General features: G+C 42.5%; 1 protein-coding gene across 6 annotated transcripts in view; it reads right to left on the reverse strand.

Moving 5' to 3' along the window:
- The window catches only part of add3a (adducin 3 (gamma) a), a 133143-nt gene that overhangs the window by 83284 nt on the left and 28573 nt on the right, over nucleotides 1–21286 (reverse strand). For 3 of the 6 annotated variants that reach the window (XM_078166025.1, XM_078166022.1, XM_033625320.2), the window contains exon 1: nucleotides 7324–7460. The exons of the other annotated variants lie outside the window; for them this stretch is intronic. The gene's annotated coding sequence lies outside the window, so the exon portion shown is untranslated. Of the gene's footprint in view, nucleotides 1–7323; nucleotides 7461–21286 lie in introns of those variants that run through there. 6 annotated transcript variants of the gene reach the window in all.

Here is a 21286-nt window from a genome sequence, read left to right on the forward strand (position 1 = left end):
CACTACTCAGTGAGCTTTGGCATCACATTTGAAAGCACAATCCATTATGAGGTGGTGAAGTTTCAGTGCTTTTAAATGTGTTTCTACTTGTTTAATGGTCTCTTGACTTTGCTGACAGACAGCTGGCTCGCTGCAAAAATATGCAGAAAGATAGCGTCTGCTGTCCATCCTCCAGTATCCACTGTTTAGCTAGCCTCGGCCTCTCTGCAATGCCACCCTGGGTCTGGTGGGAGCAGGCTAGCAACACCACTCATTTGGCGATTACCACTGGTAACGGCATCCCATTGGTGGGATGGCAGTGCTGTCCATTGCTGTTGCTGTCGAAGACCAGAGGGGGGCTATCATGTTTCCGCAGTAAAGCCATTCTGCCATTGGAATGATGTCACTGGTCGTAATCACGGAATGAGTGGCACCGCTAGCTAGCTCTAACCCCACCTGGGTGGAGCACACTGCAGAGTGACCAAAGCTAATATTAGCTAACCAGTGAAGAACAGAAGTTGAGAAGTGGGCACTATGTTTCAGCATGTTGACGCAGGTTATCTGTCAGCAAAGCCAACATTTACATCACAGAACATTAAAATTTCACCACCTCTAAATGGATAGCACTTCGGAATGTGGTGCTAAAGATAACTGAGTCAATGGAGCAACAGACTATAAGGAAAGGCCTCCTGTAATTCAAGTAATTTTGCCTTTTCTTTTTCTTCAAAAATATGTGATTGGTAACTAGCTAATAGGTGTTGAGCTAGCAAAAGCAAAATTAACAGGACCTGACATCTCCAGTTTTGAGCAGATAACCCCTTTAGCATTGCTAACTAACGTATGTTAGCACTACTAGCAATGCTGACACCGCTAACGGTGCCAACAGTGATAACATAGTTAACAATACTAAGAAGGGTTTTCATCTCAAAACTGAGCCGATTACTCACCAGGGTGAACTGGTGGTAGACAGGAGGGTGGGCACAATGTTTCCACAGCAACACTGTTGAGTTGGGATGGTGTTACTTGTGGTAATAGCTCCCATCAGACCAGGGTGGTGCCAGTGCACTGAACTGAAGAGAAGCAAAACTAACCTATGGACCGACAAAAATATTCTTGGCCTTTACTGATTACAGGTTAACCAATGACATCGCTAGTACATAACAGAAATCCATCAACTCATTTATCTTCTTATCATCACTTAATGCCCTGAGCTCAGAGGAAAACATTGTGGTGAACTGTGCCAGTATAGGATGTTCCTGATTTCTCCCTCACATTGTACAATGTCTTGTACAATGTGTTTTCACCAACACTATTGACGCATATTCCAGCACTTGTTTACACTTGGGAGACTTTAACTATTAAAAAGACTGTGGCTGTAGTAAACACAATCTCTGCCTTAGTAACTAGGTTTGGTTATAGCCAAAGCTCCACTCTGATGCAATTCTCTTGATGGGAGGTGTGGGACTTCAAACTGGAGTCCCTCCTCACTGAGCCCTACTCATGTATCCACTTCTGGATGAGGAGAAACCCCATCCTGCCCTCTTAAATGACTTCCAGGTTTCGGTTAAGAAGGAGGGAGAGGAGGAGGAAAGAAATGATAGAAAGAAAGAAAAAGAAGAGATTTGAGGGGAAACTGGGAGGTTGTGTGCTCAGCCCCCTCACTACCAGAGTCAATATTTGCCAGTACAGAGAAGCTTCCCAGTCAATGATGAAGTCATTGTTTTTTGGGGAAACAAGGTTCTGTATTGTTTTGCAGTGTATCCCAGGGATGTCATAAGTGTTTGTGCTAGCTGGTTGGTATGATGCTTCGTTATGTAAAAGTTGACAAGGCCAGGATGAGTAAAGCAACACCTTCCTTCATGCATGCTTCACTCCTCCTTATACAATCCCCCAACCTGCCTTTACATTACACAGAGCTGCAAATCCCTGCAGACATATGTCACATATAAGCAGACAGCTTGTCAAAAATCGTCTCCCTTTTCTTTGTTCACACATCCCCTCTTTTTTTACTTACGAAGTAGAATTCGGGGTTCCAAAAGTTTCTACTCTTAAAGACTTTATCCCAGGGAATTGAGAAATTAGCACGTATTACCTTGCATTTGGTAGCAATTAGAGTGAGAGTCAATGGAGCATTAAACATTACAATAAAAAAACTCATAAAACACCTTTCAAACTTACCACAGCTACAGAAAAACCAAGAGTGGCCTCAGTCTGATGTGGTTTCTTATTCGACTAGCTTCCATCAGCATTATTATCTAACACTAATAAAAGGCTGATGCCGGTTTTATGCAAACACAAACCCTGAAATTCCTCCCTAGGATCAGCTGATCTGGTGTAAGACACACGATAGTCCCTGTGACTCAGCACAAGTCTGCTATTATCACTGCCAAGATGGGGAGGGAGGCAGTCCTTGACAAAAAAGAAGGACTGAGGAGAAACTATTAGATGCAAACAACATGTTACGTTTGCAGATAAAAATGTTCATGAAGCACTTCGGGTCAAAGAGTAAGTACAACTTTGGGTCTTATGACCAAGCGAAGCAAATTTATGCACAGTAATGGAGTAATATTTGCAGATGGGGATGAACCAAAGTGAAAGGAACATAAGCATAATGGAAAGTAAAGGTTGGTCATGAATGGGGGAGAAATGTCCTGCTGCATCGTGTCCCCAAGGCCTGAGTCATCTGCTGGTTTCGTGAATATTTCATCTGGTGGAAACTTTTACTCAGTGTCTAAGAGTATTCAGTAACTAATCTAATCTTGAGCATGCATTCACAGCCAATGCAACTACTTTTATTCACACTTAAAATGCATACATTACATTAATACATAACATTTACTGGGTCAGAAGCCACATTAACAGTTTACTGAACACCTACAGTAACAGGTGTGTATACATTTTCCTTACTTCTACAAACAACTGTGAGGTAACTTTGATGACAAGTCATGAGAGCAACATGTCAGCAGGTCCTGCCGGTCGGTGAGGACAGGTTCAGCAAAGCTTTCCCATGAACTCTGACCCAACCAGAGCAGTCTATAAAAAGTGCTACTGGTTTCACCCCACAAGCCTCAACTCACTGCGGTCAAGGCCGACTGGGAGCCTCGGGTCAGAAGGGTCTAACCACTGCTGGGCGAAGAGAAGAGCAAGACATTGCCAGACATTTCTATTGGCACTTAGCCACTTAGCTGATATTATCATCCAGAGGGGCATGGACAATGGATATAGTGAGCGCAGTTTGTATTTCACTGCCCTCTCAGGCATCCTCAGAAAGCAAACAATTCAACCACGCAGCATCAGTTCCTCCTTTTTGGAGCCGTTTTCAAGAATTTGATTAAGTGGAATGACTGTAAACCACCATGGGAGAGGACAACAGTGTCAACAAAACATGAGATATGTTTTTAAGTCTGAAGGAAATTGAGGATCAGTTGTCCATGGGAATATCAAACTTTAAAAGACCTCAGTGTTTACGAAATAAAATGACCTTGACTGTAAGAAATTGACCATTTGGCAGATTCAAAGATCTCCATGCTTTGCTTTCTGCAAAGAAATGTGATCGTAGTGAGTCTGGGCCCCTGCGTGTGTACCTGCATTAGAGCTGAAACGTGTGCAGTCCTTTGTCAAAGCTCACATCTAAGCCCCTCACCAAATACATTTGGTTTAACTTAGAGCAGGACTGCAGTGTTCAATCAGACCCAAATCACATCATCAAAAAGGTTCAGAGCTTTCATCAGCCAGAATCTGACAGCATTCATTACTTGCTTGGCCGGCCGACAGGTGACGCTTAACAGAGTTTATTGAGTGTGCACTTTTATACAAACAATTAAGCACCAATCTAAAAAAGTACAAATATATACAGCTTATGTACACACAGTGACATAAACCACACACACACACACACACACACACACACACACACACAGGTTGGGGATGACTTTCTTGAAAGCAAAATTAAATGCAGCTGACTTGGACAGCTGGAAACCATGCTGTATGACATAATGGCAGGCAGGCTAGCCAAGCTATTTAACACAAAAACACACACACACACACACACACACACACACACAAGCACAGCACCATTACATAAACCAGTGATTTACAACACACGTTAGAAAGAGCAGTAACACCCATTTTTTAGACGATAAGACACCCACTTTCCTGTCTCTTTGTAAAACGCACACTCATTCACTCACATACCCACACCCACACCCACACACACATACACACACACACACACAGGGTCTATCATCCCTTCTTAAGTGGAAACATAAGGAGAGGAACTGGAGAGCTGCTTGGGTCACTGAGGTTGATTGAGACACCGGGACAATACTTCACCTCCCAGGCCTCAGCATGGGGGAAACTGAACCTCTTTCAGCTACTTTAAAAATGTAATCAAACTACATGTCCAAGGTTGAAGTACAATATCTCACTTGCAACCCCGAGGAATCCGTCTTAATTTAACACAAAGATATATCTTAAAAAACCTTGACCCGAGAGCAGGCATGTGGTGTTGAATTCAGATGAATGCACATTTGCCTGGGGAGAGGAAATCAAGGCCAGCAGAACTGCAAATCACTCGGCCTGAAGCAGCAATATTTTCTTCCAACCTCCCCGGCACACAAAGTCATTCCTGAAACAATGAGAAAACCTCAGAGAATGGCCAAAAGATGAAGACCAAACAAAGCCTGTTGCAAAGGTCCTGTTTTATTACTTCTCTGGAAAAAAAAAAGCTCTGGACAAATATTTGATTAGACGACTCTGGATTTGTCAGAGAACTGAGGCCATCACCATGGTAGCAAGTACCATGGAAGCAGGGTGTGTGCGCACATTGTATCTGTCTTCTACAGACAGAGTTGAATCTCAAAGCAAAATAAATTTTACCTCACTCTGCAAACAAGACCATTGAAATTGCAACTGAAATGACCGTGCACATTTTGTTTATTCATAAAGTGTTCTGAGACATTTTGTGACTGCAATCTTCTTTTCAGCAAGAACAAGATGTTTAACAAACAATCTTTTACATTCTTTCTGCATGATGCTATCCTATTATTAGAGCATTATAATCAATGACATTCTCTGAGGACCTCTAGTTTCAAGTATGTGTACCTTGGTGAAGACTGAGGCTGGAACAATATGTTCATCTCCTGTTTGGATATTATTCTTGGGTGAAGACTCATATAGCACCACAATATCAACATTGTTTTTTTTACAACGTGAAATGGGTAAAGTCTTATGACATTGTAGAGTTGCATGCAGCACACTGAATTGCTCGGCTCCTCAACCCATTCTTGCTCTCACTCTCTGTTCATCAGACTACAATTGAGACAAGAAATGACAAGCTAACACAGACTATTCCTCGGGAGGAGAGCAGTCAGAAGCACTGGAGATGGACCTTCAGGAGCAGCTGTAGCAATTTAAGATCAACCGGAGCAAACCCCAGCGCCAGGGTCACAGCAGGCTGCATGGGTTTAATCTGTGTAACAGCAGCAACAGAAAGTTTGCTGATCCGGCAGGGAGTTTTCACTGGCTGAATCTGAGTTGCTGTTCAGGCTGCTGAAGGTCTGTGTTCTTGGACCAACCATCAATTTCGACTCTGGCACTTCAGCTTTGTTTTTTACTTACAGATTACTACAACAAAAGCAGCATTTTCTTTCCACCGCATTTAAATTGTAACAATTCAGGCATTTAAAAAGCAATCTTTGGTGGATCCCGGTTTATTCCACCTTAAGCCAGTAAAGAAAGTGTGTGTGTGTGTTTGTGTGAGGAGGTCACAGCCCTCAGGAGGCAGTACCATGGACGCAGGTGTCTGTGTCACTGATGCGAATCCATCAGACATCATCGCTTCACCGCTGACAAGACAGGCATGACAGCAAGTCAACCCTTATTTGCCAGCGGTTGAGAAATTATTTCAGCTGTGCTAGACAGGCGAAACGGTGAGATGACAGGTAGTAAGACATGAGCAAACAGACACACTGTTAATTCTAATATGGACACGACACTGACATTTTCAAGTTTTGTTATTACACTTCAGTGTTCAGGCTCATTTGTTGCACTGCTGAATGGTCTTACTGCAGAAAGAGTGTGGTGTAGGTTGAAATTATACCTTGCTACCAAACCAAAGGCAGCACAAACAAGACTCAACTTGACTCTTAATATTTCTACTTCACTCCCTAATCCAACAGATGATAAGAGTTTGCTGTCAGATAAAATTCGTACTGTATGTTAAAATCAGAGGAGATTGAGCTGGATTAGAGTACTGATTTTGTGCTGCTTCCTCTGTAGAGGTTTACAGAGAAAAGAAACACTGCTCCATAACCTCGAGGCCTGGGATGCAGATCCTCGATCACGCCAAACACCTCAAGCAACAAGAAATTGAAAAAATGAAGTGACTAAAAGCCGCACATTCAGAACCGGCAAACAGAGATAACAACACAAACAAAGGACAACCAAACAGCAGACTTTCCCATCACTCTGTCTGTTATTCTACCATGAAAGGGGGCCTTTCATAGGAACACCCAGAAAACAACAGGCAGAAATAGAAACAAGCAGCTGCTTATCACTGCTCAGTGAATGGTAAACAGACACCTATGAAAAGATTGGCTAAAGCACTTGACTGCAACACTCCGCCTTTCCCTCGGGGGTTAAAGAACAGTATAGGAACCACAAGAAACATTAGATTTTAGACAGAAATTAACCTTTGGGACTTCTAAAAGTTAAAACAAGTAGATGACTACATGCAGGTAACAGCTCATCTCTTATAAATGTGTCCCAAATGCATGAAACTCAGCCCCCTCTCTGTAAACTTCAAGCACATGAACCTACCCCCTGCCATCAACCCACTAAGCATGCTGACACTTGAGAGGGCGGCACCTCTCTTCTGCACACAGAAAGCCATCTCAGGCCCATTCACAGCTCCTGCCTCTATTCTTCTCCAAAGTAAAAGCAATCTGAAAAGGAGGGAAGAGGCCCTCTGCTTTTTCATTTAGCATGAAGCAACCAAAGCAGAAAAGTCCTCTATTCTCCTCCTGGCTTAGAAGTTTCTAATGTAGCCTGAACTTGCCGTGCATGAGGTACCAAGAAAAATAAAATCCATGCCTCGAGCTTTGAAAACAATGTGTGAGTTTATCACAGAGTCGTGCTCTTTTTCCTTGGTACTGTCAGCTCTGGGAAATGTCACAACCGCACAGAGGTAACAAGAGTAGACAGCAGTGAGATAGCAGCCTTGATGGTGGAGAACACAGCATCCATTATACCAGTCACAGAACACACACACACACACACGCACACACAGAGGCACACAACATGCAACAATGAGCCAGCATTGTAAAGAAAAACTGTGCTACAAACCTGCTGGACCACCAATTAGAGTTTAACTGCTGCCTCCGAGCCTTCCTCTTCAGTTGTGATCCACCTGCACTGCAGCGAGTCCTCTGCCTGTACTGCTCTCTCTCTAACACGCCTCTCCCATTGTAGCTGAGTGCAGTGTAAAACTGTTGCGCCGGCTGCCCTCTTTCCTTCACGCTCCTCCTACAGTATCTCCCCCTTTTTTTCCTTTAGTGCTCTTCCTTTCCCACTAAAGCAGGAGTCACTTCACAATATCTGGTCCTGTGCAGAGTAACACTGATAGAAAACAACTTATCTGATGCAGGAGCTGCAGAGGACTAGCCAGCATGTAGAGAGAGAGGGGAAGACTGTGAAATCAGTGAGTGATGAAGGTGGTGGGGGGTAGAAGAGGGGTGAAGAAGGGGGAGGGTCAAACCTGATTTAAATTCACGCACACAGGAGTGAGATGACAGGGTCCTTTCCCCTCTTAGAGCTTCAGCTGTGTGTGAAAAATACCTTAATTTTTTTCTGTTATAAAACCACTTATTGGATTTATTCCCTCCATCTATATTCTTACCTTCTCTAAATCTTCTGAACTATTCTCCAATTTCTTTTAAGATGAAACTTTTATTTAAATTTCTCCTCTCCTATCCATCATCGTTGCTACATTTTCCAGAGTCCTTGGCGAGACAGAAAGAAAAAAATGCCTGTTTCTTTCAGCAAAGTTTGACAAGAGAGCCTTCCCCTACTTTCCCTCCACTGAAAGGGTCCCTCCCTCCCCATTACTCCTCCAAAAGACGTCCAGCACTTTCCCTGATAGCAGCTTAACAACCTCCTCATGTGAGGAATCTCATCTCCGCACAAAAGAGTTTGGGGAGGGGGGGGGCTTTGACCAAAACAAAGACAGGAGGGAGGTGCTGGTATTTAGGAATTGGGGAATTTGCATGAAGCATCAAGACGATGAATATTCTGCAAGCTTTTTGTGTGCTTGTAGAGTTTCAGAAAACACAAGCAAGCCAAACCAAGCCTCTTCCTCGGAAGGAATAGTGTGACTTTTGGGAAACATCATTAGCCACTATCTTGTGAGGCTACATACACAGTATGTTTTCATTTTAAAATGAAAACAATCTTTGTACAGTCAAGTATTTCAGAACTAACCTCTGTCCATACCATGCCTGAAAATATATCACATGAACACTGACATATGCTGGGCATGCATGTGCCCGTATAAACAGGAAGCAGATTGTCTACTCTGCAGTTGGTTGCTTAGTTATGGAAACTACGAAGTGAAAAAACAGACTTTTTTTTTCTTACACCGACGATGAGATGAAATTGTTACTGAGAGTAACACAGGAGTATAAAGCAGTCAAGGTGGCGGAAACCACAGATTGGGAGTTTGCAAAGCAAGCTCAGCAATATAACAGAGCAGAACTGGTAGAGCCAGGTATCATTACAAAAAATACAATTCCAGTGTCCATTCCAGTGCTCTTAAAGTGATACTGATACCAATGGAGTTCTTCACTTGATACCTTATTTCTACTTCATTTGATACCCATCATGTGAATGGAAGCATTCAGTTGCGTAAATACCACCAGGCACCACAGGGCGTGTAGAACTGTCATATTTTCGGCATGCTGAACTGTCAACTCCATTAAATACACCTTGCTCTACTGGCTGTGAGCAAAACCATACAAATAGTCTTTTTTTCCAGACGTGGTAACAAAAAGGATAGAATGAAGGTATCTTTTGACTGGAAAAGTTTCAGTACCACTTGGGACTGGGTTATTTTGGTTGATAAGATATGTAAGGTATCGCGCATACATACCAGGCCCTAGGTTCCAGGAGCATTAACCACTGCCCGAGGAAGCCATGGGAATGGGAAAGGAGTAACGCTACGCTACCCACACAAAATGGATAAAATCACAAAATGTCTTGCTATAATGTTTTGGTTTGACACGTCTTGTTTAAAGAGACCCAATAGGGAACCGAATGTGTGTTCTCCATCTAGACAGAAAGACGAAAAGGCAACCCTGGAGTTTCAAACTAAAACGGGGTCAGCGGCATTTTCCAAGGTCCAAAACCTCACGTAGCAAAAGTTAGGCTATGTTCTACAACCAAAATGCAATAGCATGAATATAGCCAGAGTGAGATGAGAATACTGATGTCACAGTCACGGCCTTGCGCTCCATATAAGTGAGAGCCAGCAGTCAGTTAGCCTAGCTTAGCATAAAGAAGGAAACAGCTGCTTGTAGAAATAGTCAGGGACACATCACCCCCTAATACAGTGAATTGTTGTTTTGACACTTTGGCTTTTGTAAGGACTGTAACAAACTTCTGTAGCAAACACAGTATTACATGTTCATTAGTGATATTCAGAGGTGCTGGTAAGCAGATTTTTCTTATCTTTGGACAGATCCAGTCTGTATGCTAAGCTAAGCTAACTGGCTGCTGGTTCCAGCTTCATCATGTTATCAATCTTCTCATCTTACTCTCAGCAGTGTACTTTCCTCAGTGTCTAATTCCTTTATAGGAGGCTCAAAGACACATATGAACAGTAAAGGGTAAATACTACTTGTTGGCAAACACTGTAGGGACTATATATACCTCCAACAGGACACTGATAATTAATATGCTTTAGTGTTGTCACATTGCTGTGGTTAGGTCAATTTGTTAACTGGGGCGATAATAAGAAGAGGCCAGGGGAATGACATTAAATTAGCATGTGAAAGGATCACTCACTGCTCACACTGTCCAGGCTGTCCACACAGAGTTCAACTGAGGAGGCATCTTCACACTTATTCCCCCCATGTCCCTGAACAACTCTTAACACACTGGCTTTTATGGCCATCATTTAATTAGTGTGTTTTCAACTGATTTTGAGAAGATGGATATTGAGGAAAATCCATTTCCAAGAGGCCTTAGATTTCTCAGAACTCCATTTAGAAGAATTAAAATAGGCATAGGCTGACATTTAACTCCCCTCACGTAAAGAAACGGTTGGTGTGTGTAATTTATGGTTAGTAAGAGCAACAAACAAATCTCAAATGAATTTTTAATTACCACTTCCTCGAAAATGCTTCCATTTAGAGGGTAAAAGCCTGGCTTTACTGCTGACTAGCACAGAAACAAGGCAGACAATAATTATAGGAAGTAAAAATACATATACGGCAGGACAAGCAAGTGAGCCAGCTGAGCCTGAATCAATTCAGAATCAATTATTCAGGCCGAGAGAGGAGGGGATTATGGGGAGACACACTCTGGACAAGCTACTGTATACCCAGCTGTCAATCTCTAAGTGGCAGGGATTCCCTGCTTACTCTGCTTGTCTGTGCGGCGAGTGTGGTTTTGTTTGTCAAACTACGTCTAGTATGGGTGGATCAATCCCTCGTCAGGGCTGAAAGCAGTGAATCTCCCACACTGGAAACTATTTAGTTGTGGTGTGTTGAAGCTGCACTGGAATAAACGTTGTCCTCTGTGTTGTCGGGAATAATTTGTAGCTGACAGCTAATCGCTCTTGTTTGCAGGAAAATCTCATACCTGCATAGCCTTGATGAGAAGATGCTTCATATGAGAATAATTAACAAATGCATTTATTTAACAGCATATTAGAGGAGCAGCAACACATGCACTCTCACGGTGTCCCTGCGGCTCTTTCAGACTGTGCATACCTGTCCCAGAATAAACCTGGCCCTCTGGCCTCCTGCTGGATGCCTGGTCTAACATTAGCACATATTTGAGTGAACTGTGCAGGGGCCCGGCAGTCTCCACGGGTTAAAAAAGGATGCACGTCTAGATTATTTATGAGCTGGATTGCTAGTTGTAACTTTCTACAGTACCCGCTTTAAGAAGGGGAAGGAGGAAGATGAAGTGCACTTTGCAAATGGCAGAGGGTGTATGCACACTGTGCGTTAATAAGCACTCACAGGTAGGTAATTATATAGTTCAAGCAGAGCAGGATGAGCTCTACAGTCAGAATAAAGATGTAAATCTCTGCTGGTAGGTAATTCTGTGTGTGTACATGTGATCGTTGCTTACCACAAGATTCATACATTATAAATAATTAAACGGTTACGTGATCGACAATCAGAACAATCAGAAACCTCTCCTGTAAGTATGCCTATACTAAGGTCCTGTTTATACGACAGCGATTTCAACCGAAAGTGGTAAACTTTAGGTGCGTTTGGCTGATCGTTTACACAACAGTGGTGTTTTGGGTGCCTGAAAACGCATCGTTTTGAAAACAGGTTCCAGAGTGCAATTTTTTGGAATCAGCACCGTCTCCATTGTCATGTAAACTTGCAATATGTAGCTCCTCTGAAGAGACTTTTCACACATGCGCATTACAGTTCTGGTCACTCGGCACATACAAGAAAGTCGACCATCACAACAACAATGGCGGACTCCCGAGCTCTGTTTGTCTCCCTTGGGATGCAGCAGATAATCAGATCAAAAGCTGTATTGTACGTTAGGCTGTAATAGCATTCAAAATAAATGATACTAAAGCAGCCTGCCATGTCTGAGGAGGCATACATCATTTCCCCCCATGATGTGTTCCCTTGATTTGCATCCAGCAATATTGTATCAATTGATTCAATGTTCTAATTTGCCTTGTGTCCCATCTAGAGCCACCATACATTCTTTGAGTTCTTTCCGCTATTACATTTGCAAATATGTAGCTTTTCCTTTTCCTAATGAAAACCAGTTAAGTACACAGCCAGGAGCAGTAGAGAAAGCCATACCCACAGAACTGCAGCATCAACAAGAATAAAACAATAGTTTGTCAGGATGTTTTCTTCCGAAAAGGAACAAGATGTGCTTAAAAATTAGATCAAGTGGCTTAAAAAAAAACCTAAACCAAAATAAAAAAATAATACTTTCTTTGCCCAGAGTCCAACTCTGTGCACGCACAATGAATGAACCCATTCTACTCGATGCAAACACGAAAAGGATAGCAAAGCAAAGGAACTGCTGACGCAAGCTCAAATCCCCTGAAAAACCCAGAGGAAGTGCAAGGATTCACCTGCAGTGACCTATTGGCCTGCATCCAGCATTACAAATAAAGTGTGTATGTGGAGTAAAGAGTAGAGGGAAGTTGATGCAGAGGAGAGGGGTGGAGGGCTCATATCACAGTGACTGACTGGCCTTTTTGTATAAAAATTTGAGCCATGTGTTGTCAAATCCCCTGATAATGCAGGAAGGCAGTGATAATGCAGAAAGGCTTTGCAGCAGTGAACAGTGTAGAGTTTTGTGTTTGTGTTTAAGTAATAATTGTGTTTGTGTTTAAGTAATAAAACCTGTAATCATTTTAGAGAAAACAGTGGAACTGTATGTATGTATGTATTATTCATCAAACTCCTTCAGGGGTTTATAAGGTTTCTCGGATCATAGCTCCAGATCTTTACAAAATATGACATTGAATTAATAATTAATGGGTTTAATAGTCATTCATTCATTTCCCGTAACGGATATCCTGTTGGGGGTCAGGGGGGCTGGAGCCTATCCCAGCTGATACTGGGTGAGAGGTGGGGTACACCCTGGACAGGTCGCCAGACTATCACAGGGCTGACACATAGAGACAGACAACCATTTTCGTCACATTCACACCTACGGCCAATTTAGAGTAACCAAGTAACCTAACCTGCATGTCTTTGGACCGTGGGAGGAAGCCGGAGTGCCCAGAGAAAACCCACGCTGACACTGGAAAAACATGCAAGCTCTACACAGAAGGGCTCCCCCAGGATTCGAGCACCCCACCCTGGGTTTGAACCAGGAACAGTCTTGCTGTGAGGCGACAACTGCACCATCGTGCTGCCTATAATAGTCGTATTTCATGATAACTAAACCTGACAAAATGGCCCCCAGCACACAGCTTTATTAATCATCCAGATTTATTTGTCCTTGTTTATTCAGAGAATTCGGTCGCCTCAAGTCCTGAGGCGACCTCCCTTCACAGCGTGGGGTGTGGAGACTCTTGGCCTATTTGCAGTGGGGAGCAGGGGGTTCTCCTTAATTCCCCATGTTGACTGTAACACCATGTGACAGAGGTAAACATGGTGTTTCAGCTAATGAGTCCATGTCTGACACAAGGTCAGGAGGTGCTCATTATGGTAAAAATGCACTCTGGAACAGGGACTTAAACTTCACCTTGTGATAGTTAGAACATGTTTGCAGCTTCATTTTAAACTGAATAATCCAATTCTTAAAATACCACTGAAGGCAATGTTGTTTAAAACTGACCTCACATCAGTGGAGCACCTACCCCTCTTCTGCACAGACAGAAACACTCATGCTGGAAGCTTCATACTATAATGATGTCAAGTTTAGCAAAAGCATGAACGTCATGTACCTACAACAGGCTGTAAAAATGTGAAATTTCAACCTAATCTCCCAGTATGGTCCGCAGGGAGCAGTTAAGACATAAAATCTCACACATATCCGAGAGGGGGGTTGGGGTTCGGGCAGTGAGAGCCCCTCGTCAACAGGAGGCCCGGACTTAAAATCTGCCTGACTCCACTGGAGACAGCGAGGGAGAGATCCAGACAAACACAGCTCGCTGCCAAGCATCGTTACTTACAACACCCACTCCACTCCGCAGCACATTTCCACTGCGGCTGCCAGATTCAGTAATGATGATATTAGATACAAAAAAACAAACGCCTTTGTAAAATAAAAAGATCTCTCCTGCAGAGAAATGAAATTAATTTGGGATAAGCTATTGGAAAGAAAAGGGTTTGGACATTTTCAGAGTGTTTTTATGCATCGGGACAGAATGACTGAAGAGTGTAAATATGTTTGAATCATTGTGAATAATGATGTGTTATGGTGGCCATCAGTTGCCTCTAAATTCTGGGAGTTTTGGCTGTGAAGCTCATAAACTAAAGCAGGATGATGTTTTGATGGTGCACTTTTACGACAGCCATAATGATGCTAATAATGACTCTCTATGCTCTCTATAATATATCTGGACCCTCTGAGCAGAGCTGGGTCACAATGAAGGGAGCAAATAATTTGTAGTTTTTGTTATTACCTGCCTTGGGTGTGTGAGGTTTTCATTTAGCACTTGAGCCAATCAGAGACAAGATATGACATCCCTCCAACTCTCTTTTACCACAAACATAAACCCTGCAAGACACTTAACTTCAAGAAGAAAACCTGTGCAGAGGGAGGAAATCCAGAAGTGATCTCAGCACCGGCATGATTTGCATGCTTTTATGTCACAGATCTTTAGGCAGTGTCACATTACAAGTTTGTAGTATACCAAAAATATAGTTCAGTCAATTAAACTCAAAACACATTATACCCACAATACACTGTTAAAACCAATGCTTCTGCCCACAAAAGCCTTGAATGACACTCATCTAAGGGCCCTGACACACCAAGTGGACAGTCGGCCATTGGTCAATGTCCAGTCGTCGTTGAGCGTCTCTTGCCCTAGTTTTTGTGGGATGTCCCGCACTGTTGGCACTAGTCAGCCCTTGTCAGCTGTTCCTCAGCTGATTCAGTGTGTAGAATTTGTGTTGGAGACGGCAGAGCCTGTCAATGAGGGAAATCACTCTGATTAGAAGTTCAGCTCAGTGCACAAGAAATGAAACGGAAGTGAGGGAAGCAAATAAAATGACTGAAGTCAAAAGGGAATGAGATCAAAACAAACTGACGTATATTAGGTAGGATTAGGTACAAGTTTTTTAGCCATTAAGCTCTTTAGCAGAAACCCAAAATTGTTTCTGCCATTGTCCACTTGTACAGAGTAAATATCCTTTGTTCTTTCAATATCAGGTTGTGTTGTTAATGTGCTAACTGGCTAACTAGCTAACTAACTGGCTAACTGTGCTAACTGCTAACTGGCTAACTTGAATCTGTCCTGTCCGTCTTCCAGTTTCACTTTTTGAATGACGAATACAGACGACCACTGCCTGCTGGAAAAGAGAGCTATTTCCTCTCACATACATGCTAGTTGGTCATTGGCTGTAGTCATTGCGGTGTGTTCAAGTGCAACTTTTGGCAAGACACAAGCAATGTGAGGTGACTCAACAGTCAGCCTTCGTTGCCTCTAGTTCTTTGATGTTGTTTTGGTGTGTCTGGGTCTTAACATGATGAAGACAGACACACAAACACAACAAAATGAGTTGTGGTTATATAAGAGATAAGATAAGATAAGATAAGATAAGATAAGATAAGATACACCTTAAGGCTCTATACACACACACACACACACACACACAAAAACAAGTATTTTGGGCAGTTCTCTCTTTTAAGACTGACCTGAACACTGTCAGGTCATGTCTGATTTCAGCCGTAGAGTGCTGAGCTGTAACACTCCCATCTCCTCGTCCTCCCTTTCCTGCAAGTCCATTTTCTCCTCTAGTGTCATGAGGAGGCTCTAATGAATCAGCCTATTGAGCCGGGCAGAACTGCACACAGGCTTTGACACTGCCAAAGTGTGTGTGTATATGTGTGTGTCTGTGTGAGAAAGAAAGTGTGCATGTGTGTGTGTGTTGCGGTCCAACTTTCCCAGCCTCCCTGAACACAAAGCTGTCGTTTGTGGCCTCTCGGCACTACAAAAGCCCCACAGGCCACCAGAGCTGAAAGTGAATGTGTGTGAGTCTATATGCTTATATACTGTATATGTTTTTGCCATGTGTGTTTGACTAAATGTGCACATATGTCCTGTGTGTTTATGAGAAAAATACTTTATTTATTTATTTTTTTTTTACATGTGTGCATGAGTTTGTGTACGCGGTCAAGATGTGGCCACATACACCCCGTCTGCATTTCACTGGGATGCACCTAATGATTACAAGACACATCATGTGGCCTAGAACCAGTGAAACACAAACTTCACCACCAAACTGTGGCACACAGACAGACGGCCATAAAGCTGAAGATATACGACCGCTGCGACAAAACTAGAGCTCTGTCTTAGATCTTGACACAACTTCAAACAGGCCAACAAATCATATCAAGTGTGTCTGTAAAACACAAACCAAATACAGTACATATGTAACAGACACAAACACACACAAACCAAATCCTCCTCCGGCTGCTGTCAAGACTGATGAGTCACAGGAGAGGCAGCTGTTATTTATCAGTGAAACACCCACTGTCATTATTATTAATAACAGTTTGTTACTACATATCTGTGGGTGTCGGTCCTTGGAAAGATGACTTTTGATTAATATCGATGCACATGGTCACCATAAATCAACATCAAGTGTATGTGTATGCGTGTGTGGGCGTGTTCCTCCAGGCCTACAGAAAGAGGAGTAGGTCAGAGTGTGACCTTGACCGTTTGCAGATTCATCTCTGTCTAACCATGCTGTAGATGCAAAACAAAACAAAAATATAAATTTAAACAGTTACATTCATTTAAAAATTAGATGCTTGTGCAATGTCTCAATAAATCTAACACAGTGGATAGGACTAACCAGAATTAGCTTGTAAAGTTGAAGCCCTGTTATGCCGGAGGGCTGGGCTGAACATCATTCTTCAATTATCCATGTCAGATGTGCCCGGCCTTTCATGATTTACACCAAAGACTCTCCCCGAAAGTCCAAGAACTGCACGCCTTTTATTGTTTCCACCCTCTATAAAAACCCATCTCTCTGGCTGGATGCCTGCAGTCTTTTTATGTTTCTGTATCACGGCCTGTGTGCCCACCAACAGCTGCCCATCTCTGCAGTATTTTTTTAAAAATATAATTCAAAACCCTCCTTTGTCTGCAGATTTTCTCAGCAGTATCTAAACTGACGCCAGCTAAGCATGTGTGTGTTGACTTGTCTGAGTATGTGAGTGAGAGACAAAGACATGTCTGGCTCATGATGTATCTGTGGGAGAGAAGACGAGACTGTGGCTGTATACACACAAGTGAGTGCACAGATCCTCAGCTGCACCCATCTTTAAGGAGTGGAGCTCTGGACCAATCTATAGTCTTAACATGCATGGGCAATTATTTAAATTACAGTTTAAAACTAACACAGTCCAAGCTTCAAATTGCAGCGTATTGCCAATTAGGGATGTGTGTGATTAGTCGACTACTAAAATAAATGTTGCTACCCTTGCTGGTCAGCACCAGAAATACTAAAACTCATTATTTACATTATTATTATTTTACATGACTGCATTAGCCTGATAAAAATGCCACTGTTATAATCAGGCACATTTCCTAAAGATTTATTTTCCTAAAGAATAATGTCTTCAGTAAATGTTATTTGTTATCTTTAATGAGCTGTTTTCGTGTTTTGTAGGACAATGTGCAATGTTCAAACTGCACTGTGTCGCACATTTCAGCAGCATTTAAAATCTGATTTGGTTATTGAAAAATGTGATGGCTCTTACAATACATGCAACATTTTTTCTGACAATGTTTAAATAGATTAAACTGTGCCAAATCTTGACTGTTTCCTGAGGGTTGTCTCACTTCTCCACTACTCTAAGTTTATGCATTTGCTACTTTCTTACCAGCATAGAATGTTATACATATATCTTATGTAAACTATGTGTTCTGTATTTCCTGATGACTTTGCATGTATAAATATATTTTATGTATCCTCACGGCTATTTCTGCGGATATCATCGTGGATGATGGAGGAAATCGGCATCTGTATTAAATTCCTGGTTTATGTTTATAACGGTCATTGGATCCCTGGCTGGCAAATGGGTGGGGTTGGAATGAATAAAGTAGAAGGAAGGGAAGAGTTGTTATTCATTTATCTATGTATTTGTTTATTTTCTCTCTTTTTCTGCATGTTTTTGTTTGTGCTTGCTCCAAGTCCATCTACATTGTCTTGTAGGGCTGCAATTAATTGTAACAATGGTAATAATAATGACAATGACAATTTTAATTGTTAGTCAATATCTGCCTTACTCTGCTCCCGTACTATGGTCTCTTCTTGTCAGGGTTTAGGGGGCCCTGGGTGGAGTGGATCAGGGGAAAGGGAACACGGGAAATAAGGGGGGCAGAGAAATGGCCGATTTCTTTCTTGTATTTTACTACATTTGTGACTCCAACACCTCCTTTGGTGCCTAAAATATAAACAATAAACAATAAAAAGTTTAAAAATTTGTGGTAATCTTAAGGAAACTACTCATTAGGAACATCCTTGTTGGCAATTAAAAGAATATTTAAAACATTAAAAAGGAGAGGTTCATGCTGCAAAAATCCATTCATTCATTTTCTGTAACCGCTTATCCTGTTCAGGGTCACAGGGAGGCCGGAGCCTATCCCAGCTGACATTGGACCAGAAATGGGGTACACCCCGGACAGGTTGCCAGACTATCACAGGGCTGACACATAGAGACAGACAACCATTCACACTCACATTCACACCTTCGGACAATTTAGAGCCACCAGTTAGCCTAACCTGCATGTCTTTGGACTGTGGGAGGAAGCTGGAGTACCCGGGGAAAACCCAGACTGACATGAGGAAACATGCAAACTCCACACAGAGGGGCTCCCCCACCCTGGGCTCGAAGTCCCAAGCAAAAATCCAGAAAAGGTTAAATCAAAATCAGGTATGTTGACGGTCCTCTCTGTCTAGAACTAAATAGGGTTTAAATAACGTTGCCGATCAGTTGTGTGTGTGTGTTGTGTACTGAAACTACAAATCAAATTACTGAAAATGCATTGAATATATGTTGGCATACTGTCTGTATCAGTTTATATTGGCTTTAGTATCAAATGACTGCCTGTATTTGGTCTCTTGTGGAATTTCTTTTCTCAATATGTTACATTGCAACTGTCGAGAGGTACAGTACAGGACACACCTTCTCATTCAATGCGTTTTCTTTATTTTCATGACTATTTACATTGTAGATTCTCACTGAAGGCATCAAAACTATGAATGAACACATGTGGAGTTATGTACTTAACAAAAAAAGGTGAAATAACTGAAAACATGTTTTATATTCTAGTTTCTTCAAAATAGCCACCCTTTACTCTGATTACTGCTTTGCACACTCTTGGCATTCTCTCCATGAGCTTCAAGAGGTAGTCACCTGAAATGGTTTCCACTTCACAGGTGTGCCTTATCAGGGTTAATTAGTGGAATTTCTTGCTTTATCAATGGGGTTGGGACCATCAGTTGTGTTGTGCAGAAGTCAGGATAATACACAGCCGACAGCCCTATTGGACAACTGTTAAAATTCATATTATGGCAAGAACCAATCAGCTAACTAAAGAAAAACGAGTGGCCATCATTACTTTAAGAAATGAAGGTCAGTCAGTCCAGAAAATTGCAAAAACTTTAAATGTGTCCCCAAGTGGAGTCGCAAAAACCATCAAGCGCTACAACGAAACTGGCACACATGAGGACCGACCCAGGAAAGGAAGACCAAGAGTCACCTCTGCTTCTGAGGATAAGTTCATCCCAGTCACCAGCCTCAGAAATCGCAAGTTAACAGCAGCTCAGATCAGAGACCAGATGAATGCCACACAGAGTTCTAGCAGCAGACCCATCTCTAGAACAACTGTTAAGAGGAGACTGCGCCAATCAGGCCTTCATGGTCAAATAGCTGCTAGGAAACCACTGCTAAGGAGAGGCAACAAGCAGAAGAGATTTGTTTGGGCCAAGAAACACAAGGAATGGACATTAGACCAGTGGAAATCTGTGCTTTGGTCTGATGAGTCCAAATTTGAGATCTTTGGTTCCAACCGCCGTGTCTTTGTGAGACGCAGAAAAGGTGAACGGATGGATTCCACATGCCTGGTTCCCACTGTGAAGCATGGAGGAGGAGGTGTGATGGTGTGGGGGTGTTTTGCTGGTGACACTGTTGGGGATTTATTCAAAATTGAAGGCACACTGAACCAGCATGGCTACCACAGCATCCTGCAGCGACATGCCATCCCATCCGGTTTGCGTTTAGTTGGACGATCATTTATTTTTCAACAGGACAATGACCCCAAACACACCTCCAGCCTGTGTAAGGGCTATTTGACCAAGAAGGAGAGTGATGGAGTGCTGCGGCAGATGACCTGGCCTCCACAGTCACCGGACCTGAACCCAATCGAGATGGTTTGGGGTGAGCTGGACCGCAGAGTGAAGGCAAAGGGGCCAACAAGTGCTAAACACCTCTGGGAACTCCTTCAAGACTGTTGGAAAACCATTTCAGGTGACTACCTCTTGAAGCTCATGGAGAGAATGCCAAGAGTGTGCAAAGCAGTAATCAGAGCAAAGGGTGGCTATTTTGAAGAAACTAGAATATAAAACATGTTTTCAGTTATTTCACCTTTTTTTGTTAAGTACATAACTCCACGTGTGTTCATTCATAGTTTTGATGCCTTCAGTGAGAATCTACAATGTAAATAGTCATGAAAATAAAGAAAACGCATTGAATGAGAAGGTGCGTCCAAACTTTTGGCCTGTACTGTACGTCTGAAGAGCTTCACCTGTTTTGCATTTAGAGTGAGACTCTGGAAAAAATTTTTAATATCACTATCAAATGATGTGTGGAAAAATTATATCTTCACACAAATCACATCGGTGCACTCCTCACAGAAAATAAAGGCAATTTCAACAGGCAAAGGAATTTCCATCGTCACTGATCCCTGATGAATTCACCAAACTCCGCTGCGTATGTGTGTTTACACAGAGACGGTCATGTGGGTGGCCGGCATGTGTGATTTGGACCATGCGGGAGATAAGAGCAGCTGTGATGCCATCCAGATGACTGGAGAGGAGACAGCACCAGCGCCAAGTCAAACCAGCATCTCAGGTCACAGAGCTGATTAACTTCACCAAGTATTCAACATGAGAAAGTTATCTCTGGGGATGGAAGCCTGGAGGTTTTTTTTTTTTATAGTTACCATCATTGTTTCCAAACTGCCAGGGCCAATAACAAAAGGCAATTTACTATTAAAGTCAGGCAGATCACACCAAGCCACTGAACTCATATTTCTCCTGTAAAAACTCAGTGTAAATCACATTACAAGCAGGTGCATGACATCAGAGGGGCGAAGCAGCCAGGACCGGGCTGCACGCTGAGACATTCA

This window comes from Epinephelus lanceolatus, chromosome 3 (genome assembly GCF_041903045.1).
Source record: "Epinephelus lanceolatus isolate andai-2023 chromosome 3, ASM4190304v1, whole genome shotgun sequence".
Taxonomy (NCBI): Eukaryota; Metazoa; Chordata; class Actinopteri; order Perciformes; family Serranidae; genus Epinephelus; species Epinephelus lanceolatus.